This window comes from Macaca fascicularis, chromosome 20 (assembly GCF_037993035.2).
Source record: "Macaca fascicularis isolate 582-1 chromosome 20, T2T-MFA8v1.1".
Taxonomy (NCBI): domain Eukaryota; kingdom Metazoa; phylum Chordata; class Mammalia; order Primates; family Cercopithecidae; genus Macaca; species Macaca fascicularis.
Genome location: NC_088394.1, coordinates 45,625,551 through 45,650,323, shown reverse-complemented (window position 1 = coordinate 45,650,323; position 24,773 = coordinate 45,625,551). Strand labels below are relative to the sequence as shown.

At 50.2% G+C, this 24,773-nt stretch overlaps 1 protein-coding gene across 10 annotated transcripts in view; it reads left to right on the top strand.

The window, feature by feature from the left end:
- Positions 1–24,773, top strand: part of ZNF423 (zinc finger protein 423) — a 364,477-nt gene that overhangs the window by 129,967 nt on the left and 209,737 nt on the right. The window lies entirely within an intron of this gene.

Here is a 24,773-nt window from a genome sequence, read left to right as displayed (position 1 = left end):
TCGGCCTCTTTGCTAAAGGGGCTGCTGGCCTGATACGGCTTTTCATTGTAGGTGGTAAGACTGCAGGCTCCAGGCACTTGCCTTGGAATAGAAATCGCTCGCCTTCAGGACCAGTTTGGAGCTTAGCGTTGGTGTCTTCGCTTCAGCTCTGTTCCCTGATCTCTGACTTGGGCCAGGCTCCTGGTGGGCCCTAGAGAGGTGGCTCTGAAGCAGATGGGGTGTGTGCTGCCCTCCAGGGGCTGGCATTCTGGTGCTGGGGGCAAATGTGTGAGCAGGTGTTGCCTCCTCTACACTGCAGCGAGGGCTGTAGTCCTGACATTCTTTGTATTTTCAGTGCCTACTACCGGCGAGGCGCTATGGGACTCTGCCTGGAACACATGCCCTGCAGCCCTCCCTGCTGGCCCTCTGCAGCCCCAACGCCCACACAGTCCAGAGTGTGCATCCCTTTCTCTAATTGTCTTTCACATATTTCTTACCCATCTCCCTCCCTACTATTAAGCTGCATGAGGACAACAGCCATACCTGTTCTGTTCCCTGTTGTGTTCTAGCCCAGCGCTGAATAGAATTTAACATGTTTGTTGAATGAATGAATCATCTTGCCTAGTCTTCATAACAATCACCTTTGGTGTCCAAGGTGACACTGTCTTTATTTTTTTAACTAATTAGTTTTTTAAGAGACAGGGTCTTGTTCTGTTGTCCAGGCTGGAGTGCAGTGGTGCCATTTGTAGCTCACTGCAGCTTCAACTTTCTGTGCTGAAGCGATCCTCCCACCTCAGCCTCCTGAGCTAGGACTACAGGTGTGCCCCAACGCGCCTGGCTCATGTTTAATTTTTTTTTTTTGTATGGATGAGGCCTTGCTATGTTGCCTAGGTTGATCATGACCTCCTGGCCTCAGGCACTCCTCCTGCCTGGGCCTCCCAAAGCTAGGCACTATTTTCCACCATTCGTCCTCATTTTGCAATTGGGTGACTGAGGCTCAGAGAGCTGGAGGATCTTGCTCAAGGTTGCAGATCTTGTCAGTAAAGGCAAGCTCTGAGGTCGGAACAGCTTGCCTATGCTTGAGAATACAGATTGGGGACTGTGAGCAATTTCAAACTAAACTCCAGATGGCTTTTTTGAATGCTCAACTTCCAAAAAAACAAGAGGGGGGACTTTGCTCAAATCGCAACAGCAAAAAGGGTGTTCCCGGTGGGTTAATTTTGCGGCTCCCCTCTCTGCTGTCCCTTCTTGAGGACTGGGACCAAAGAGTGTTTCCCTAGCCCCTGTGAAAGGTAGGCCCTCCTTTTCTGGCGAAGGTGAAATGCTGCTGTGTAACAAGCCGGGTGGAAAGTTAATTGCACCCTGGTTGGTTCAGCTGTGGCCAGAGCGACCTGTGGGCCCCAATTACAGGGCTGGGGCTGTGTGGAGCTGGCACCTTTGCCAGCCGTGCTGCTGTCGGCCGGCTGGCCAGCGCTTGCCTTTGTGTGCTGACTCAGGCCCCTCTCTTGCTCCAACAGCATGAGGGGCTCCCTGCCTTATTGGCTTGCGGCGCCCCTCGAACTGGCTCTGTTTTGGTTGTGCAGCGTGGGGCTGGGGCCAGTCCAGACACTGTGCTACCTGATACACAGGTGCTGGGTGTGAGCTCCTTCTGTCCACAGAGAGTGCGCTCGGGGCCTTGGTGTCAGCTGACTTCACATGGCACAAGACGCTGGGGGCTTGAGCACAACTGATATCCCCCCCGCACCTTCAGAGTTTTCCTGCATGCAGACAGCTTCCAGTTAGGAAACACAGAGCAAGAAGTGGTCCTGTTATGTCAGCCACAAAATGTATAAAGACCAGGGAGCAAACCCAGTAAGAAACATTCAAACGGCATGGAGAGGACAGAAAAACAAAATCAATTATGGCGGGGGATGGGGGGAAGACGAGGAACACAGAGGATACCTTATTCTTATTCTTGTGGAAAGAATTCAGTACATAAATATGTCAATTTCCTCGAAACGAACCTATTGGCTTAATGTTAGCCAATGAAAGCAATGGTAAGATTTGTTTAGAAATGGATGTGCTGAATTTATACTTCATAAGAAAAAGTGAGGCCGAGTGTGGTGGCTCATGCCTGTAATCCCAGCACTTTGGGAGGCTGAGGTGGGCAGATCACAAGGTCAGGAGATTGAGACCATCCTGGCTAACACAGTGAAACCCCGTCTCTACTAAAAATACAAAAATTAGCCAGGCGTGGTGGCGGGCACCTGTAGTCCCAGCTACTCGGGAGGCTGAGGCAGGAGAATGGCGTGAACCCAGGAGGCGGAGCTTGCAGTGAGCCGAGATTGCGTCTCTACCCTCCAGCCTGGGTGATGGAGTGAGACTCCATCTCAAAAAAAAAAAAAAAAAAGAAAAGAAAAGAAAAAAAAAGAAAAAGTGGGTATGCAGGCATCAGAAGGAATCTTCTGATGGAAAGGAACAGGGAGTGGGGACAGGAACCAGCTCAGATTGCTCTGGAGCGGAAAGGATTTGAAGTGGTGTGAAACAGAAATGGACCCAAATACAACTGGAAATCTAGTGTATGAGAAGGGTGTCCCTGCATGACAGTGGAGGACAGATGGCTCTCTCAGCAACTGGTATTAGGATGAAGAGGTGGCAATCCTGCAAAAAGGAAATTGGATCCTTCCCTCCTGACACCAAACTCAATCCCAAGTGGATCAGGAATCTAAGCTTAAAAAGAAAACTTTAAAATACTAAAAGAAAACAGAGAGCTTTTAAATATTTTAATTCAATAGTATCAGAGTGAGGAAGGCCTTTCTAAATATAACCCCAGTGTCAGAAGCCATAAAACCAAAGTCAAAACATTCAACTACATAAAAATAAAAAATGTCTACATTGTGAAAACCACAATAAATCAAGCCAGGGACACATATCACAGGCAAAAATATTTTCCTTAATGTGTAAGGAGCTCCTACAAATGCTAAGAAAATAGCCAATAAATCAACACAAAAAACATGGCAAAGGCTGGGTTGAGGCACAGCCAAGCCTGCTTGAGGTGCCTGGCCTTCCCCAAGGTCTGCGCCATCTCTGATCCTTTGGTGCCACACTGGTGGTTAGACATTTTGAATATCTCCCATGTGCAAACTACAGAAATGGACAGAAATGGAACCAGAGAAAGAAATACTAGTGGGATCTTAAATATTTAAAAAATATTTGGAACCCTGTTTATGGTAAGGGAACTGCAAATTTAAACCATAAGGAAATACCATTTTAAAAATACCGGAATGGCACAGATCAGAAAGTTTGCCAACACCATCTCACTGGTCAGGTTGTGTTCCGTGATGTCCAGGTTTGGGGTCTTATTCTCTTCCCTCTCTGCAGGATTGCTTTGGTCTGTGACTAGAACACATAGTAGGTGCTCAAGAAATGTTTGATCTTGTGGCTAAGGAGGCTACAGCCCTCCTGCAAGACAAAGGGGTATGTGCAATAAAGAAAGTAGAAATGCCACGGATACAGTGCTTTGGGAAATGAGATAGAAAAAACAGAAGTTCTGGACATAGTTAGGTCCTCAATGAATGTGTAATCAGAAGGGGAAGTTTAGAGATGGAAGAGATGGTTCATTCATTCAATAAGTGTTTCTTTAGTGTGTACTATTAGCAGGGACCCTCTGGGCTCTAGGGATGCAGAGGCCATTATAAAAGGTAGCTCAGTGGAGAAGGTGTTCACTCACAAAATTATGCTTTGACTTGTGTGATGAAGTGCCATGGTGGTCTTTAAACAGCCCCCTCCTCTAGTGTCCTTAAGAGGGGCTTTGATGAACAGAGAGGTTATTCTCTGTAGCTCTCAGGAAGATGCTGACCTGCTAGCAGACTTCCACTTGGGAGCGAAGTGGATGGGCAGGGTGGACCACCGGCCAGTCTGGGTCTGCTTGGCTGGTGGCATTTGTGAAAACCTTCCCTAAATTGCCTGCCCCCTGCCCTCTGATGGCTTCTGATGGGGAACCATCCGGAGTAAGCTGGGGAACCAGCAGGCTGCATAGACGGTTGTTCTGAGTCTTGGCTCGGACAGCTGTGTCCTGGGTTCCTTCCTGGTGGTAATGTGGTGGTGGTGGGGACTTGTTTCTTAGTTGCTGACATTTTTATTCACCACCTGTGAAGTCCGCAGGTTGCAGAGCATCCCTCCCTTGACTTGATTACATAGAGCGAATGCTGTTATCACACTGTTGGGCCTGTAAATCTCTCCAAAATTGGGTGACAAATCTAACAATGTAGAAGGCAGGGGTTAAGGTGGGAAGAGTCTGCATTTCTTTTGTTTTCCATGGGAAAAAAGGCATACACCGTGTCTATGCATCTACAGTCTGTGTGTCTTTCTGGAGATTTTGGGGACTCTCCAAAGTGGAGGAGGTTTTTGCTTCTTTCCTACCCAGCCTGCTTGACTACCTTCATGATTTTCTGAATAATTAAGCTTCCTGGATTCTTTGGTTTCCAAGGGTGCACCAGAGTGGGATCCAGTGTGGCACCTGGCATCATGGGTGTTGCACACAGCCCCTGGGATGAGCCTGGGGGTCAATTTTGGAGATGGTTCTGGGGTACCAAGGTGGGCTGTCCCTGGTTTCTGTTACCTTCCTGGCAGCAGCCAAAGCTTCCAACGTCCTCCTGGGCCCAGGATGTACACCAAACTGGCCTTTAGGCTGGTTGTACATGTGTTCCCGGTGTGATCTGGGTCCAGCCTGCTGTTGTCCATTTCATCTTGGGAGTTTCCAGAGGGCACCTGTCAGCAAGCAGTGATACCATACCTGCTGTGTGTTCAGGGCCGTGCATGCGTGTGCGTGGGTGTTCATTCATTCCCGTCGAGGGAAATGTATAATCTAGCTGGAAGGTGAAGTTGCTGTGATCCTTTTGGCTGCCAGCACATAGTAGGTCCTCAGTTAATGTGCTGTCTGCATAGAGACTTGACTCAAATTGACAAGCAGAAAATAGAGGATTCATTGGCTCCAGGAGCTGAGAAATGTGGGTGTAAGGCTGGCTTCAAGTCTGGTCCTCCAGGGCCGCCAGAGACACTGCCCCAAGTCTATCACTATGAACCCCATCACCATGTATACATCAGCAGAGGTGCCCCAGCACCTCCAGGCTCCACCCTCTTCACTCAGCAGTGGTGATGGAACGAGCAGCCGCTTACCATTGCCAGGGTAGAAGTCCTGAGGTTGACTCTGTAGAATGGCCAGGACCAAGAGTCACCCCTGCCCATGATGTGGCCAGGGAGACAACATACTTGTTAGCAAGCCTCAGGGTTGGGTGCGAGGAATCAGGGCAGCTCCATGCAGACCACTGGGCCTGAGAGTTGGGGAGGGGCTCCCCTGAATGGTGATCAGGAGCCACAGACATCTTCTTTAGGAGGTAGGAATTACGTGTAGACAAATAGGAAGTAGTAAAAGAGTGCAGTGAAATACCAGATTGTCAGGTATCAGTTATCAATTGGTAACCAATACTTTTGCTTTTGACAGTGTCTAGTCAGGTAATCTTAGAATTTTAGGGAGGCAAAATCCTTGGTGTCCTTATCCTCCAACCTTTTTTGGTTTGAACGCGGTTGAAAGAATGGCAGAACCAGTCTCTCAAACACAGCCAGGGCACTCATTGGACCAGGCTCCTTAGTGAGGTAATGCTTGTCCCAGGTCACACAGGGAGGTGGCAGCTTAGCCAACACCCTCTGAGGTTATCTGCTAACTGCTGGTGGGGTAGATGGTGGGATTGCAGCTCCCAGGGTGGACAGGAGACTAGTGCAGCCTGCAGGGCGCCTGTGTTCTCTGACGGGAGGTGCCCATGTGTGTGCAGCTTCAGCCTGGCTCATGGGTGCTTCTGGGGATGCCACATCCAGCTCACCGTCTTTGAGGTCTCCAGACCCACGGACCTCACACCGTTTGCACTGGACCTTTTCTTTATTTGCATCTTGTGGAAGAGTGACTTTGACCCTTGAATTCTAACAAACTTCATGGAAGTTGCGCCCCCACCTTGCATATTCCATAAAGCCATGGTCCCTCTGAACCTCTGCCACTTGATCCTTTGGGGGCAGTGCTCTGGGAGGTAGAGGGTGGGGTAACGGTGTTTCAAGCCCTCGTGGCATCCACCAGCAGCTTGGCCCCTACAACATTATGTCCAGGCCTCAGGCCAGGCTGGAGAGAGGCTGGGCAGTCACCAGGTTAGTCAGAGCCTTGGGCCTGAGTGGCTCAGGTGCCCAGATAGTGTTGAGAGGCGACTCTAAAATCAGCCAGCTATGGTGAACCTCTCCCATGCATTCCTGAGAAACCCAGTATATTAGTTCATTTTCACACAGCTATAAAGAACTACCTGAGACTGAGTAATTGATGAAGAAAAGAGGTTTTTAACTGACTTGCATTTCCTCGGGCTGTACAGGCAGCATGGCTGGGAGGCCTCAGGAAACTTACGATTATGATGGAAGGTGAGGGGGTAGCAATGACGTCATAGCATGGTGAATCAGGAGAGATAGGGTGAGGGGGAGGTGCTACACACTTTTTTTTTTGTTATTTTTTTTGAGACAGAGTCTCGCTCTGTCACCCAGGCTGGAGTGCAGTGGCCGGATCTCAGCTCACTGCAAGCTCCGCCTGCTGGGTTTACGCCATTCTCCTGCCTTAGCCTCCCGAGTAGCTGGGACTACAGGCGCCCGCCACCTCGCCTGGCTAGTTTTTTTGTATTTTTTAGTAGAGACGGGGTTTCACCGTGTTAGCCAGGATGGTCTCGATCTCCTGACCTCGTGATCCGCCCGTCTTGGTCTCCCAAACTGCTGGGATTACAGGCTTGAGCCACCGCGCCCGGCCTGCCACACACTTTTAAACAGCCGCATCTTGTGAGAACTCACTCATTATCACCAGCACAGCAAGGGGGAAATCCGCCCCCGTGATCTAATCACCTCTCACCAGGCCCCTTCCCCAACATTGGGAATTACAATTCCACATGAGATTTGGGTGAGGACACAGAGCCAGGCTGTATCACCCAAGTGTTACCAAAAAACCACATCATCTGCCATCAGCCAGAGGGAGAAAGAGGGATGCAGCTACATATTCTAAAATTGCACGAACAAGGTCTTTTCTTTATTCTGTAGATATTTCAATAATAAGTTTTTTCCCCCCAGTGTATTAGTGTATAGCTGTAAAACCTTAGTGTCACCGAGCCAGCTCGGGGCCCATCACGTGGAGCTGCTCTTCCTTCCCCGTCAGGTCTGCTTTTTCATTAGGCCAGCACTTTCTGCCCTCCTTATCCTCTGTCTCACCCCTGGGCAGGAAAAGCAAAGGCCAGAGCCCCCCAGAGAGGCCCTGCTGCCTTTCTCCTGGAGGTGCTTGTGCTAATTCTGGATTCTGTTGGGCATAAAGATCTGAAAATTGTGTTCCCTGAGTAATCAATCTCGGTTACTACCAATTTGAGGTTTGCAAAAGCTTTGAGAAATGCCTGTGGGTGAGGATAGGAATAGCCTCCAGCTGGGATCCTGACCTGATTTTGGGGTAAAAGAGGCAAATAGAGGGGAGTTGTTCTAGAAGAGTCCTTTATTATAACTGGCTATGTTCTGAATGTTTGTTTTTCCCCCAAATTCGTTTGTTGAAATCTAATCCCCAATGTGGTAATATTAAGCGGCGGGCCTGTAGGAGGTGATTAGGTCATGAAGGCTCTGGAAGAATGGAATGAGTGCTCTTATAAAAGGGGCCCCGAAGGGCTGCCCAGCTCCTCCCACCATGTGAGGACGTAGCAAGAACATGTTGTCTATGAGGAATGCGCCCTGACCAGACACAGAATCTGCCAGCACCTTGATCTTGGACTTCCCGGCCTCCAGAACTGTGAGCAGTAAATGTTTGTGGTTTACAAGCCATCCGGTTTATGGTATTGTTGTTATATCAGCCTGAACAGACTTAAGACAGAGCTGAAAAGTATTGATGTGCTCTTCCTCCATCCCTTACTCTACAATTCCAGGCACCCAAAGGAACAAGCAAACTTAACGGATGAAAGAAAAATGTGTTCCTTAGAACCACAGCATCCCCTGGCATGTGTGCATTCATTCACAGATGCTTTTTTTTTTTTTTTTTTTTGAGACAGAGTCTCACCCTATCACCCAGACTGGAGTACAGTGGCACAATCTCGGGTCACTGCAGCCTCCACCTCCTTGGTTCAAGCAATTCTCCTGCCTTAGCCTTCTGAGTAGCTGGGATTACCATACCTGGCTAATTTTTGTATTTTTAGTAGGAAGGGGTTTTACCATATGGGCCAGGCTGGTCTTGAACTCCTGTCCTCAGGTGATCCTCCTGCCTCGGCCTCCCAAAGTACTGAGATTACAGGCATGAGCCACCACGCCCAGCCACAGAGGCTTTTTTTAAAAAGCATCTACTGTGTGCTGGGAACTGGGTGAGCAAAACACTGGGTGAGAACTGGGTGAGCAAAACAGACAACAGTTCCTGCCCTCATGTAGCTTACTGGGCCCCTTGATAACTTTGGCCCGGGGATTGTTGAATGGACTCCTGTGAGTTGGTTGGTCTCCTCCCTCTGTGGGATAGTTCAGTACTGGCCAACGCCTGCATGAGTGGTGCAGAAATGAACAACAGGAGCCGGTTCACTGCCAAAGTGTTATTTATCGTGCTCTGACGCTGCGTCAGCAGCAGCAGAAAGGGTGTCTGTACTGTGTGTTGCTGGGGGGAGTGGTTCAGGGAGGACAGAGAAGGAGAGGCCTCAAGGTCCTGCTTGCAAGTTGGAAGGTTGGGATTCCATGCCGACCAGTGTCAGACAACCAAATCCTAACCAGCTGAAATCAAACAGTGCAATGTATTGGCTCATGTAAATAGAAACCCTTGGTGTAGGACTAGCCTCAGGTGCAGCTGAATCCGGGGACTCCAGTGAAGGGTGAAGGACCCAGTCTTCCTGCATCTCCTGGCTCTGAGGAATGACACGATGGCTTTTGGCTCAGGTCAAGTCAAGTGCTCTGAATAGCAGACCTAAAAACGTTCCCCAGAGGAAATCAGGGTGCTGCTAGCAGAAGTGGGGATGGATGTTGGCCGTAGAAGCAGCCCAAAGAGAGAAGGAGCTGAGGCCATTTAACCTAGAGAGCAGGTGACCCGACCTCCTGAACTGAGGGGTAGGCAAGCGGTTGGCTGGAAGTCCAGCCAGCCCTACCAGTTCCATGGGGGCCTGTTCCTATGATGGTGAAGGTATGGCTTGAGTGACTGATGCTTTTATTATTGCCTCTGGGTGAGATGCCTCTGTGTGCTAGGGCAGTGGGGGAGCGAGGATGAGACCCGTCCACCCATTTCTCCATTAATGTTGATACTCCAAGGGCCAGACCAGGACCAATTCCAGAAGCCCCAGGGACACCCGCCTGGCCCATGTGTAAGGAGCGATGTTTTGGTTGGTGAGAGTCTTTGCAAGCCTGGAGATGAACACATCAGAGGGTGGCAGGGGGAGGAGAGTGGGATGCAGGCTTGGGGCTGAGAGATGGGCATGGTGGATTTATCAGGTTCCTTCAAACCTTGAGATCCTGTGATTGGCATCCCTTACATGACACCCTAACCCAGAAAAATAAAGAACATCCCCAAACAAAATGAGAAACCAACCAAATTTATCTCCCGCTGACTGGGGCTTGCAGTTCAAGGAGTGCTCCCAGCAGGGGATCAGCCTGTAATGTGGATTCCACTTTCCTCTGGTCACAGCCTCCCTAGCACCTCAGCCCGCTGGCCTAGTGGCTCAGAGGGGCGATCAGGAGGAACTTCTTCCAGTGTCGCAGCAAAAGCTGGAGAGCAGGGAGAGGCGGGGGATTCGGAACAGGAAAAGAGCAAGGAAATTTAACTCTGGCACCAGTCTAAAATAAAGCGCTACTATTGGTTGAGTGTTTTGGCAGTGTTTTTAAATACTCGGTGCCAGCTCAGAGAAAAAAACGTACAGGGGATTATAAAATGCTTCATTTTGTGTTAAACAGTTTTATTTTGGAGTTGACTGGCTAGGATTTGGCTGCCTATGGAAATGATGTCATGGCTGTGGGGGTGCATGTGGGAAGACCGAGGCAGGCGTGGTGGCTCTGCAGGTGGGGGAATGGCAGCCGGCTTGGGGGAGCACGCTTGCACCCCCGCTCCCGCCCTTCGATGTGGAGTGTCTCAGCCTCTCCAAGGGCTTGGCTGAGTGGGTTGGTGCTGCATTTGATGGGGGTGATTAGGTCAGATCTGCTGGAGTGGGTCTGACCCCTCTGAGGGTCAGTGGGGGGTGCTGTGGGGGGTCTTATTGGGGGTAGATGGAAGGAAGGTGGCTGAGGGGCAGGCAGCAGGGAGACTGGGGAGGAGCAATGGCCAGCATCTGCCTGTGGGCACCCAGCCTGTATCCAACCTTTTCTCCTTGACTGCCCTCCACTGTCCTCAGGACAGCTTGCACCTGACTCTGCTCCTCCCCCACTGCCCTGGGGATGAATCCGCTCCCCTGCCTGGCCCAGTGCCTCTTGTGGCCTCTCCTCCTCCTGCTTGATGATCACAGCTCACTGCAGCATCGACCTCCTGGGCTCAAGCGATCCTCCCCTTTCAGCCTCCCGAGTAGCTGGGACTACAGGCTTGTGCCACCATGCCCCACTGTGCCCAGCTACTTTTTTGATGTTTTGTGTACATGGGGTCTCTCTGTGCTGCCCAGGTTGGTCTTGAACTCCTGGCCTCAAGAATTCCTCCTGCCTCAGCCGCTCAAAGTATTGGGATTACAGGTGTGAGCCACCGTGTCTGGCTTTTTTTGTTGGGAGGCAAGGTCTCACTCTGTCACCCAGGCTGGAGGGCACTGGCACGATTGTTGCTTACAACAATCGTTGTAACTCCTGGGCTCAAGCCATCTTCCCACCTCATCCTCCCCAGTAGCTAGGACTATGGGTGCACACCACCATGCCCAGCTAATTATTTTATATTATTTTTGAAGAAATGTGGTCTTGGTAAGTTACCCAAGCTAGTCTCAGACTCCTGGCCTCAAGCGATCCTCCTGCCTCAGCCTCCCAAAGCACTGGGATACTTGTGTGAGCTGCCATGCCCAGCCTCATTTCCTCCTCTTGAGCCGTCAACAGGCCGTGCTCATTCCACCGCAGGGCCTTTGCACCACCCACCTTCCCTGGGTATTCTTTCAGCTTTTCACGTGGACAACTCCCTCTTTTCCTTCTGTGTCTCCAAGGTCACCTCCTCATCGTGGTCCTCCTTGCTGACACCCTCCCCAGTCTCCCGCAGCAGTGGCTCCCTTCAACGCCAAACATATCACACCATTTATTTCCTTTATGGCAGGTATCGCTTGATGTTTTTGAATTATTGTCACTGCCACTCGAAGGTGACCCTCTTAGGAGTCCTGTGCTGTGCTGTCTCCCTCATGCCTGTTCCTGTCTCTGGCCTTGTGGCAGGCCTGGCACATAGTAAGTGCTCAGGAAATACTCGGTGATTTGTTGGAAGTGGCCTGGGTGGTGCTAAGTTGTTCCCTTGGATGGCACGAGCACCAGGAATCCCTGGGGGCTTGCAGCTGGGCGTCTCCTCAGGGCTGGAAAGAAGCCTCCCCCTCCTCAAATTCTACCAAGCCACACCCTCCTCACATCTCCCTTCCCACCCCAGAAATGGGTCTTCCCATGGCTTCCTGGGGGCTGGGGAGCAGGGCCCGTGGGGCAAACCCCAGGGTGCATTTCCATCTTCAGTGGAGGGGGCAGTTCATATTTTGGACCACCCATTTTTATTTATTTTATTTTATTTTATTTTATTTTATTTTATTTTATTTTATTTTTTTGAGACAGAGTTTCGCTCTGTCACCCAGGCTGGAGCGCAGTGGTGCGATCTTGGCTCACTGCAACCTCCGCTTCCTGGGTTCAAGTGATTCTCCTGCCTCAGCTTCCTGAGTAGCTGGGACTACAGGTGCCCGCCACCACGCCCGGCTAATTTTTGTATTTTTAGTAGAGATGGGTTTCACCATGTTGGCCAGGCTGGTCTTGATCTCCTGACCTCAAGTGATCCGCCTGCCTCTGCCTCCCAAAGTGCTGGGATTACAGGTACGAGCTACTGCGCCTGGCCCCATTTTTATTTTTAAATTAATTTTTTTTTTTTTTGTAGAGATGGGGTTTCACTATGTTGCTTAGGCTGATCTGGAACTCAAGCGATCCACCTGTCTCAGCCTCTCAAAGTGTTGAGATTGCAGGCATGAGCCACTGCACCTGGCCTCCTCAGTTTTTTTTTGTTTTTTGTTTTTTTTTTTAGTTTCTTTCTTTTTTTTTTCCCCAGGCTGGTGTGCAGTGGTAAGATCTCGGCTCACTGCAACCTCCACCTCCCGGGCTCAAGTGATTCTCCTGCTTCAGCCTCCCAAGTAGCTGTGATTACAGACACCCGGCTAATTTTTTTGTATTTTTAGTAGAGATGGGGTTTTGCCATGTTGGCCATGCTGGTCTTGAACTCCTGACCTCAGGTGATCTGCCCACCTTGGCCTCCCAAAGTGCTGGGATTACAGATGTGAGCCACCATGCCTGGCCCCATCAGTTAATTTAGCTCCTACTATGTGCTGGGCCCTGGCTGGGTCTTGAGATACAGTGGCAACCTGAGTAGACCAGATCCCTGCCCTGGTTGGGGAGACAGATAATAAGGAGGTAAACAGCGGGTGCTTCGTCATACCGTCATACCATCATGTGTGAGGTGATGAATAAATACAGCTGGCTCCCGCCCTTCGGAGCCCATGGTCTCCTGGGAGAATGAGCTGTCTGCAGAGCACAGGAAGATGTCGCTCCTGGGGGTGGGATTTGAGAAGCACTGATGGGGTGTCAAGCAAGAGACCCAGAAATGGGCCTCAGAAGCAACTGTGCCTGGTGGGTTCACTCTCTCCTCTTTCCTTTACCACACTGCCGGGCTGACTTGTCTGCCCTGTGGGAGGCGTGATGGAGTTGCAGGGAGAAAGGCACTGGTTATTGACTCCACACAGCCAGATCACAGGGGAGGGATGGGGGCCCCACCGGCGGGGGAGTGAGTTACTGGAAGATTCCCTCTTCGACCACATTGTCTGGGGCCGCATGTCTGATCACTGACTTTCTGTCTCTCCAGTCTCAAGAATGGCATCTTTCACACTGCTTCCTCGAATGCCTTTTTATCACAGTCTCAACAAACACCTTGCAGACATATTTACTTAAAAATTCTTTAAAGGATACCCCCTTAGTCAGGGTCCCAACAGAAAACAGATGGCGTGCTCAAACCGGGAAATGGAGGAGCATTTAATAAAGGGCCCATTTGCAGGGGAAGAAGGGGAGCTGTCCAGGAGTGGGGCATCATCCTGAGAACCTGCCAGGGTGCAGGGAGGGGCGTTTAGGCCACCTGGAGAAAGTGGCTGTAGGAAGCCTGCTGAGGGACAGGCACGCAGCAGGGCAGGGCAGAGGCTGGGAGAATAACTATCCCAATTCTGTCTCCTCCCCGACTGCAGACTCTGCAAGAACGTAGAGCAGGAATGGACCAAGGTGGTGGCGGATCTGGAGGGGACGGTGGCAAATATCCTTTGTACCCACCCCACTCCCTGGGCTTTCTTAGATCCTGCGGACGAGCAAATGCTCAGAAGTCAGATTTTGGAGATCAGCCCCAGTTTATAGCAGTTTCTTGTGTGATTTGTGTTGGGGAGTGGGTGGTGCGCCGTTGCTCCTGGACCCTGAGGCTGTGTCAGGTGACTGTGGGCTTTTAGCTTTTGGTAGTCCCTTTTCCTGGGACAAGTCAATTGTCGGCACTTTGGTCTTACTCTGTAAGGCCACAGATGATGGAGCAGAGGAGCAAATTTGTCAGACTGGAGGCCCAGCGCCTGGCAGGTGGAGCTGTACAAATGGAGGCCTGAGCTGCCAAAACTTTGTTATTTGCATAAATGGCGATGTGAATCAGTTATCATTCTGATTGAATCCATTTTCTGCTTGACTCCTGGAGAAATTGGCAATGGAAGGCATTCTGTGGCTGTCACCCACAGGACAGTGTCATTCTGTTTGTGGCTTCATAGGAACAATGGCAGTGGAGAAGTCAAGGAAAAGCAGGAAGGTCAAGGATGCATCCGCGGAGCCTCTTTGTTCATTATGCATTTCCATCACACGTGGTTTCCATTCGCGGATCGTGCCGCTCCCGGGACCCCCAGAGGATAAGACAAGGGAACTGGTGCTCTGAGCACCAAAGCTATTTTTATTTGTGTGCAGGGCAAGGTGATGTGGCAGTTGCAGGCCGAGGTTCAGCCGTCCCCGACACACAGAATTGGATATTAAGGTGGAATTAGAAGCTTGAGTCCAAGGAGGTCCCTAGCGAGGGATGCATTCAGGATGGCATTATGACTTTCCAAACCGCTTTTGCAGAGGGCAGCGAGGGGAGATGGAGGAGCTGTTTTTGGGGCCAACCCTCAGCCCCTAAGTAGCCTTCTATGAGTGGATTATGAATTGTTTGTTTCCCCAAATCAAATTCTCTTCCTGTTGTTTCTTTTTTTTCCAATGGCACTTTCCCCACTGCACATTCCTAAGGCTTTTTTTCTCCTCTTCACAAAGCTTTGCGGCACCCCACCTGCTCAGGCACGCGAACCCCACCCTGCATTAGCGGTGCGGGCGTCCATTCCTTCTGTGACCAGTGCAGGCCCCTATGTTATCAGCATCACTTTACCTCCAGGTGAGGAGCAGAGAAGGCCTTCCCTCATTATTTTAAAACAATTAAACATGATCAAATATCACAGTAATACATAAATGTATTCTTTATTATTATTATTTTTTTAAATAGTGGCAGGGTCTCTCTCTGTTGCCCAGGCTGGAGTACAGTGTTGTGAACATAGCTCACTGCAGCCTCCTGGGCTCAAGCGATTCTCCTGCCTCAGCCTCCCAGGTGTCTGGGACTGCCGGCATGTGGCCCAATTTCTGGCTAATTTTTAAATTATTTATTTATTTTTTCTAGAGCTGAGGTCTCACCATGCGTTGCCCAGGCTGCTCTTGAACTCCTGGGGTCAAACCATCCTCCTGCCTCAGCCTCCCAAAGTGTTGGGATTAGAGGCATGAGCTACTGCATCCGGCCATAAATGTATTCTATTTGTGAAAATTTCAAAGATCATGGATAAGGCTTCATGCTGCCCCCACCCCCTTGTTAACTACTGTTATTACCATTTTGGCTTTCTTGATTCCAGACCTTCTCCTACACCTTTACATAATACCGTATTTCACAGATTCTAAGACACATTTTAACATTTCTGAAATTGAGGTGCTTCTTTCAACTAATGGCTTGTTATGGTTTAATCGACAGTGTCTTTTGTTTTTCTTTTTCAGTGGTCTGTAAAATAATGGTGCATTTTACCATCCACGGTGTCTTACATTCAGTGAAATATAGTGTTATGTGTATCCATAGAAACAATGTCGTATTGATTTTTGATTAAAAAATGAATGATACCATATTGGATCTATCATTCTGCAACTTGCTTTTTTTCCATTTAGTACTAGGCCTCAGAGAGCTTCTCACCTCGGCGGATACATCTCCCTACTCCTTATTAGCTGCTGTGGGGCTTGTGTAGCGTGGTTGCCCCATGCTTTATGCAGCGGGGCCCCTGGTGGTGGGCATTTGGGGTGTTTCCAGTTGTTCGCTATAGTAAACATTCTTGTGCACGTCTCCCTGTAGGAACACTTTTTTCCATGGTTAATAAGGAGAAGGGGCATCGTTGGGCCCAGCCTGTACAACATTCTCTTTCCTTCATTCCAACTGTTCTGTTCCATTGCATCCTATTTCATCCCGCCTGCTCTACTCATCCCATTCCACCCCTCTCATTCCATCCTACCCTGTCCCATCCCACCCCATCTCACCCTGTTCCACAGTCGTCACCCTAATACCAACTTGGCTTTACCTACTGTGCTTGAGGGGCCCGCAGAGGGGAGTCAGTACCTGCCTACCCAGCAGCTTCTGGTGCAGCTGGGAGAGAAACCCTGAAATAAGACTTGGATTCAAGCCCCACGTCCTCAAGTGAAGCCTGGGGATGGGGCACAGGTGTTGTCTGGTGCTGAGGGAGACATGGTGTTGTCTGGTGCTGAGGGAGACATTGCAACCTCATTGTACACTCATTTGGGTCCTCTCAGGCTGACAAGCCCCTCGGGAATAAGAGAGAGTGCCTCAGCATTGCCCCATGTTGTCACCTCTTGACTGGTATGGAGCTTAAATGAGAATCTTCCCCAGGTGGGTTCCTTAAGGCTGGACACCTGTTTGGCTTGTTGTGGAGGTCCCCCTCTTGTTTTCCCGCCATTAAGAGCCACCCGTCATTCCGGTGGCACCTGGCTGCTCTGCACAGAGATGCCGTGCCATCTCACCAGAATGCAGGGGATGGAGAGGATGGAGGGATGGAGCCTCCCTCACCACTTCTGCCGCCTGGTGACTTTTGAGCAGAAAGTGCCAGAATCTGCCCTGAAGTGGCTTCAGGCAGTGCTTCTCAGGTGTTTAGGTCCTTATGATCACTCGGAATCTTATGAAAATGCAGTTCCGTTTGAACAGACCTGGGGTGCCGGAGAGTCTACGTTTCTTACAAACTCCCTGGGGATGCAGATGCTGCTGAACCACACGGGAGTGGCAATGACTTTAGGAAGGACAGGCCAACTATGGAGGCAGGGAGGACCTGGGAAGTGTGGAAGAAGAGTTTTGGTGAGAGCTGAGGTTTTCTAGGGTCCAAAGCTGGACATGACGAGCAGGTCACCTCTTCAGACTATAGATTATTGTCATTATTATTATTTGTACTTTTGGCTCACTATTCTCCAGCAACTGTGTGCAAGTCAAGGGAGAGTTTGTTGGTTTATTTTCAGCTGATAAATATGTGCTAGAGTTTCCACCGTGGTGTGGCATGTAGCGGAGGATAATTCTTCATTCCGAGGACTGCTCCTTGCTTGGCAAGATATTCAGCATCCTTGGCATTGCCCACTAGATGCCAGTAGCAACCTCCCTGATTATTGTGGCTGCTTCAGTCCGTTCTGGCTGCTATAACAAAATATCTGAGACAGATTGTATGATTGACACACAACAGAAATTTATTACTCACAGTCCTGAAGGCTGTGAAGTCCAAAATCAAGGTGCCAGGAAATTCCATGTCTGGTGAGGGCCCACTCCTGATAGATGGAGCCTTCTATGTGCCCTCTAGTCCAAAGGCAAAAAGGGACTAATAAGCTCTGTCAGGACTCTTTTATAAGGGAACTCATCCCACTCATAGGGATGGAACCCTCATGACCTAATCACCCCCCAAAGACCCCACTTCGTAATACCATCATCTTGGTTAGGTTTCAACATACAAATTTTGGGGGGATGTAAACATTCAGACGATAGCAGTGGCACTTGAAAAATGCTCCTGAAGCAGGGTGCTGCCCCTGGCTGAGAGCCGCTAAACTAGATGCACCCCTTGTTGAGGGCAGGGACCACGGTCTGGTTTCCATACCTGGAGTGGCTGACATCATGCCTGGCGTGCTATAGGAACCTGATAAATGTGTCTTCCATGAAAAAAGACAGCCTCTTGGGCACTCAGAGGATGTCATTGCGAAGAACCCCTGCTTCAGGGAAGAGTCAGATTTGTGTGCCTCTGCTATACCCAGTAGGGTGGCCCTGCTGAGGACGGCAGCATCCTGACCTCAAGGGATGGTCGAGGGAGACAAGAGGCAGGAAACGATGGTGCTTCTGAGGTCAGCTCTGTTTCCTTGGCTTTCCCCCAGGGCTCAGAAGTTCCGTTTTCTTGTTAAAAAATGGTTGCTGCATGTTTGAGTTTTTTATGCGTCTGTCTGTCTTTTCTGGGCCGAGCTGCTGAAGGATAAGGCCTGTTTTGTTCATCATTATGCCCTCAGTGCCTGGTACATAGTAGGTGTCTTGTAAATGTTTGCTGAAGAGCTATTTGAATTCCTTAGGGAAATCGGCTCTTCCCAGGAGCTCAGTGATGGATCCTTCTGTTTCACTGAAGTTTGAGTTTGTAATGTGAATCTTTACACCTTCCCATTCATTCATGGAGTTATTAGTTCATTCATTCATTCATGCAACAAATATTTACTGAGCACCTACTAAGTCCCATGCCCTGTGCTGAAGCAGGAGGAGGCAGGCATTGTCCTCACCGTGGAGCTGAGGATGTGCTGGGGGGAACAGACATTAGTTCAAGAATCAGTCAAGCAGTGGGAAAATGACAGCCTCCGTGAGTGCTTCTAGGGGAAGGTACATCTGTGACCTGTGAAAGGCTGTGCAGGTAACGTGCGTCGGGTCCCCGTGGCGTGTGGGCAGTGGAGGATGGCAGGGAGGAGTTCCTGAGGTGGTAGAGTTGGAGCTAAGGTTTGCAAGGAAGAGCAGGGCATGGTGACTCATGCCTGTAATCCCAGCACTTTGGGAGGCCGAGATGGGCAGATCAGTTGAGGTCAGGAGTTCGAGACCAGCCTTGCCAGCTCTCTACTAAATATACAAAATCTCTACTAAAAATACAAATTTACTCTCTACTAAATACCATCTCTACTAAAAATCTCTACCATCTCTACTAAAAATACAAAAATTAGCTGGGTTTGGTGGTGCGCGTCTGTAATCCCAGCTACTCGGGAGGCTGAGGCAGGAGAATCGCTTGAACTCGGGAAGTGGAGGTTGCGGTGAGCCGGGATCGCACCATTGCACATTAGCCTGGGTGGCAGAGCTAGACTGTGTGTAAAAAAAAGAAAAAGATCTGCAAATCTGCAAGGAAGTGCTTAGGGCACTAGTATTTTTTTTTAAGCATTAGAGGATGCATAAGTAAATAATAAGTAAATTTTAACAAGACTTCTTTATAGTTATTTGATAATTTAGTGTTTTTTATTTTGAATTATGAGTAGGGAAAGTGTTCTCTTTTTTTTTTTTTGAGACGTGATCTCGGCTCACTGCAACCTCCACTTCCCGGGTTCAAGTGATTACAGGCACCCGCCACCATGCCTGGCTAATTTTTTTGTATTTTTAGTAGAGACGGGATTTCAAGATGTTGGCCAGGCTGGTCTTGAACTCCTGACCTCAGGTGATCCACCCACCTCGGCCTCCCAAATTGCTGGGATTACAGGCTTGAGCCATTGTGCCCGAAAAATGCTCTTTTCTGTATATAGGTTCTCCCCACATCTTGACCCTGGGTCTCAGAGGAGCAAGAGGTAAGTGGGTGGAGGCTAGCGAGGAGAATACTGCAGACAGTGGGGAGAGCACTTACAAAGGCCCTGGGGAAGCAGAGGCGATACAGGGTGTCGGGCGGGCCAGCAGGGGCTGGGGGTAGGTACCCAGGGAGCGGCAAAGTGAGGGCATGGCATGGGGCTGGGCCCAGATCACACAGGGCCTCACAGGCCATGGAAGGGGGTGGGGATTTTATTCCAAGCCCAGTGGGAAGGCATTGGAAGAGGTCAGCTGAAGGGTGACATGATCCGATGTGTGTGTTTAACAGATCCCTCCGGCTGCTGTGGAGAGCCTGGGCGGGTGTGTGTGTTGTCCTGGGGTGTTGTTTATAGGTTTCTCCTTCCTGGCTGGCAGTCATGGGTCCTGGGACCACCCGCCATGTGAGGCCGAAGGTGCCCTTGTGTTGTCGGTGCCCGGGGCCATTACCTCACTCTGGTCTGGGTTTCTGGACTTTCTCTTCTCTTTCTGGGTCAGGCAGACCTGGCCTTTTGAAGCCAGATGGAGGCAGAAGACCTTCGGGTGATGTTTAGATTTCTAAGTCACTGTAAATCTCACTGAAGTGACCTATTTTCTGCCATGTTGCTCTTGTATTTTTTATGAATGGATGATAAAAAATGTGGCAGGGTCATTTGTTTTAATTTCCTTCTGACACCTGGATTCTGTGTTTGGTGGCAGCCATCCTGCCAGTGGCTGGAAGTCTGCCTCCAGGCGGTGGGGTGGCCCTGGGCCCAGTTCGCACCTGGCTCTGTTGTGGATGCAGGGGCACCATGCCCTGCCCCCACAAGGCAGCGAGCCGCCTTTAGAGCACAGAACTGGAGGGTCAGTGCTGGTACCCAGGGATGGGACTGGTTCCAGCGTGTCTGTCTGATCGGCCAGGCAGCTGTGGCCATGGCTGGCTCGGAGGTGGGAACTTGAAGGCTCTATCCTTTTGGGACTACAGTCCTGCCCATCTTATGGAGGGTCCAATTGTTAAATGGAAACTAGTTCTTCAAGGCAAACTGGCTTCACCTTTGCTGGGGAGTGGTGAGGGGTCAGTTCTGAGGGATGACAGCCTCCAATGCCCATGAGACCAAAATTCACCATTTTTGCTTGGGTGGCCATTTGTGGTCATGTCTGTCCCTATTTTCCAGGCTATCTCACCACTTCCCCACCTTGCCCTTGCCTTTGAAGTGTGTGATGCCCTTGCCCACGCCATTCTCTCTGTGTTAAACACCACCCTGCAGTGTGCTTCCCTGTAAAGCCATCCCGTCGTTCCTTTCCCGGAAGCCTTTCCTGACCTCTACACAGATGGAGTCCACACGCCTTCTCTGGGGCTCCCAGAAGCAATGGAGCACTTGGACACTCCCTTGTTTCTCAAAATACATTTTTCTTGTTTTATGCTTGCTATATAAACTTACTGTGGGGCCGGGGGCGATGGCTCACGTCTATAATCCCAACACTTTGGGAGGCCAAGGTGGGTGGGTCATCTGAGGTCAGGAGTTCGAGACCAGCCCAGCCAACATGGTGAAAACCCATCTCTACTAAAAAGACAAAAATTAGCCAGGTGTGGTGGTGGGTGCCTGTAATCCCAGCTACTCGGGAGGCTGAGGCAGCAGAATTGCTTGAACCCAGGAGGTGGAGGTTGCAGTGAGCTGAGATCGCGCCACTGCACTCCAGCCTGGGTGATCACAGCAAAACTCTGTCTCAAAAACACACACACAAAAATAAAATAAACACAGAGAAGTGAAAAGAAGAAAATCCAGTTATAAACTAGAGATCCAGAGAGTTATTTTGGCATTCATCCATCCACATTCTTGTTCTGCAATCTGCTTTTTGTTTACCCGTAGGTTGTAAACAGCTTATCATGTTAATATTGTCTGAAAGCGTCCTTTTAATCGGCTTTATAGTGTTCCATTGTGAGGTTGTGCTCAGGGGTGTATTACAGTCCCCTATAGCTAGACAGAGGGCATGCCCCATCCCAGGGATCCACCTGCCATGCTGTGACCATGGCAGGCTTTGTGAAGGGCTAGAGCCTTGCCTTTGTTGAATGAATGAATTCTCCTCCTTTCTCATCTGTCTCCTGATATACCAGATAAGCCTGTATTTAAGGCCTTCTTCTTCTCCCATCCCAAGTACCCTTCTACCTTTTTCCCAGAAGGGAGACCCGACAGCCCACCATGCTATCATTTAGCCTTTAAAAGTGCAGGCCAATAGCTCAGGCAACCAAGAAGCTGGAAGGGCTGGGCTGGAGTGGGTGCACAGGTGGCCTCCTGGAGGTGGCAGTGTCGGCACCAGCTTGTAAGTGGCTTCCAGGCCAGGAGGGAGCCCAGGGAGTTCTAGGTGGCCTGGAGCCGCTGATGAGCAGGAGAGACTCCAGTTGGAAGTGGAGGTCCCTTGGAGCTGGGAACTTTTCACGCCTGGTTCCAAGCTCTGGCAGCCATATTTGAAGGCTCACAGTGCAGCCGAGGTGGCGCTGTGGTGTTTGGGAGTCTGGTGTCTGTGTATGCTGCACATAGGTCACATGGGAGTGGAATTCTGTCCTCTGTGTGTCATGAGACACAAACCTTCATACTCCCTCCAGATCTGTTGGAGCCTGGGAACAAAGCCTTCATTTATTTAAGCATGCGTGCATGGAGTAAGCAAATGTTCACTGTATCTTCCTCTCTCTCAGGCTCTACGCTGGTTTCTGCTCTCATGGATCTCACAGTCTTGGGGGTGAGGGTACAGCTATCCCAGTTTGCTCATGACTGACTGACTAATGGGCTTCCTGATATGTAGCATTTTCAGTTCTAAAATTGGGGAAGTCCTAGACAAATTGGGACAAATTGGTCACTGGGTTACTGTCGTCCGAGGAGAAAGGGGTCAGAACACTGTGGGTAGGACTGAGGGACCCAGAAGAGGGAGGTCACCTCTGGATTTCCTGTTACAGGTGTGGCATGCTTGGTGTTTTCGTGGAGTGTCATGGAGTGGAGTTGAGATGCCCTAGAAGGGAGTTCTGGTGAAGATTTTTCCCTTCTCCTTTTCAGTTCTTTATGCCCCTGCTCCTGTGTTCCCCCTCTGGCTATGGCATAGCCAAGGGTTTTCCAGAGGGGCCAAGATCACCCTCTGGAAAGTGGATCTCTGAGACCTGGGCTCAGTCATCCCCTCCTGCCTCCAGGCTCTCTTTGAAGAACAGGGTTTTCCGAAGTCCACTCTGAAGGAGAAACCTGCCCTTCCTCCCTTGCACTGAATGGAGTCTACTGGGGTGGACTTCGGTGGCTTCATTTATGGCCTGGGCGCATCACTCAGCAGTTTCTTCACTCACCTCTTCACTCGGCACAGGGCTCCTGTTCATCTTTTATGTGCCAGGCACTGGGCTGGGCACAAGCTGGTGATGCATTGAGCTCAGGGTGGGGCATAGAGGAGCTGGGAGATAAACAACCCCCGCCAGCCCAGCGAGTTGGGGCGACCTAGCAGCCAGCCAGCTCCAGAAGCCTTAGCAGCTTCTCACCCAGGGCAGCTGGTGGGAAGGAATCCATTAAGTCAGCAGAGCCGGATCCACCCCTGCTGGGCCTCTCGGGCTGACCCCAGGGGGCTCCCCTGCTAGGCGCCTCTCTGGAGCCTTTGTCCCTGGAAGTCTGTGAGGGGCCTTGGGAGAGTGGAATCTTGCACCCTTCTCTAGGAAGAGCCATTTGTCCATTGAAATGCAATTTTCTCCTGAAAGGAGGAAAAAGACAGGAAAGGCCACCAGGATGAGGATAGGATTCTGGTCCCGGCTCCAGAGTAAATTTCCAGCCTGCAAGTAAAGTCCTTGAAAAATGTAGGGCTGGGTGGATGGGCGCCCTGACCCGGGAAACCCCCACCCCATCCCTGACTCTAAATACCATTGTGCCTAAAAATTAAATTAAAGTCAGAAATGATTTTTACTCCTTCATGTGCTTTAAAAAAATTCATTGAAGGAAAACCCCAAGCTGACGTCATGGATAGAGTACAGTTCAAAAATAATAATTTTTTTCAAGAAAGAAATTTCTAGAGGAGATTTCTTTGTGTGTTCCAGTGGTCATGACGTGGTTAAGCAGGTTGCCTCCCTCGTCCTGGTGCACCTGTGGGGAGGTCCTAGCAGTAACCGCAGAGCCCAGGAGGGAGGAGGGCTCAGCATTGGAATGCGGGCGTGTGCATGCCTGCACGTGTGTGTTGGTGCATGTGTTCATATCAACACATGTACACATTTATCAAATTACATCTGCTTTTACCTTTAAAATTTTATGAACATGAGCATATGGTGCATTATCCTGCCGTGGAGTGTGTGTGTGTGTGTGTGTGTGTGTGTGTGTGTGTGCGCACGCGCGCGCACGCACAGGCAGGTCGGCTTGGCACTCACTCCTCCAGCACACATGGGTCTGTGGCCGAGAAACTCCTTTGGAGATGAGAGCCTGGAAGCGTGTAGGGCTGTGGGTGAGCTGGCCTCCCCAGGGCCCCAGCCTGGCCCTTGGCCCACCAGGCCATGAATACATTTTCATCCATCTCTGGCCCCCATCACCTAGGCAGCTAATTCCTCAGAGCCTCTCAGCCTTATTAAAGTCACAGATCACTTTCTTGAGCTTAACGCTGTCAAGACCAAGCGTGCCCCTTGTTCCGACCCCCTCCCGCCATCCAGCCTCTCCTTGAGGGCTGGGGGTGGAGGTGAGGGTCCTGCCAGCCCCCTGCCCCCACCCTGCCCCCTCCTCAATTTGATCTGTACGACGCCTTGCAGTGATCAGTGAGGTCGCCTCAAGATTCCTTCAGTAAAGCCCTTGGCAGGGATACAAGGGCCGTCACAGCTGTGCTGCACAAACCGGCTTCCAAAGGCGAGGATGGGGCCTGGCCCACTCGAAGTGGCTCCTCAGCGGAGGGGTGCGAGGCTCGCTGCTGATTTGGAGAACACTTCTCCCGTCCCCGGCTGCCTTGGCCTCCCCTGTTATGAAATATGGATGGTACCGGTTCCAGCGTTCGGAAACTCGCTGGCAGTGTGAGCGTCTCCAAAGGCCCGCCTTGTGCATGCACCTAAACACTTCACTGAGCAATCTGTCAACATGTCAGCAACACATGTTTTGTAAAAAGCTTCCAGTGGGAGTAATGACTCCCACCAGGACTTCCAAAATGCTTTGAATTCAGCAGATTTCTATTGCGGGCATCCCCTGGGGTGCCTTTTACAATGCCTACATTTCAGAAATTTGAGCCACAGACCCCTGGGGGTTTCCTTTCATAATGCCTCAAAATGTAGGGTTATATTGTTGGAAGTCCCCATGGGGTCTTTATTAATACCTGAATTCTGAGGAACTGGAAATTACACAGGGCACTGCAGGGGCCCAGATCCACACCAGGAAGAAGAGAAAAACTCTGTGGGGAGATTTTTTTTCTTCATGCAAGAGTGAAAGAGAAGAATTTGCTAAAGGACAAAATTGAGTGTGTTTGAGCTTCCTTCATTTAATCTGCCTTCTAGAACGCTACAGTAAAATCTGCAACGGGGAAGGGGGGAAATGACTTTTCTATTTTTAAATCTCACTTTGATATTTTAGGGGCCAGAGTATGTTCTCTTTAAACACCCAGTGTCGAAAGGGATATTGTTTAAAAATAAATTATTTTTCTTTTTGGTAATTGAAAACACCTCCGCCGTCCCCCTCTCCCGGGTCTCCCCTCTTCCTTAGGGCTGTTAAGCTCCTGTAGCGCTCTGCAGTCT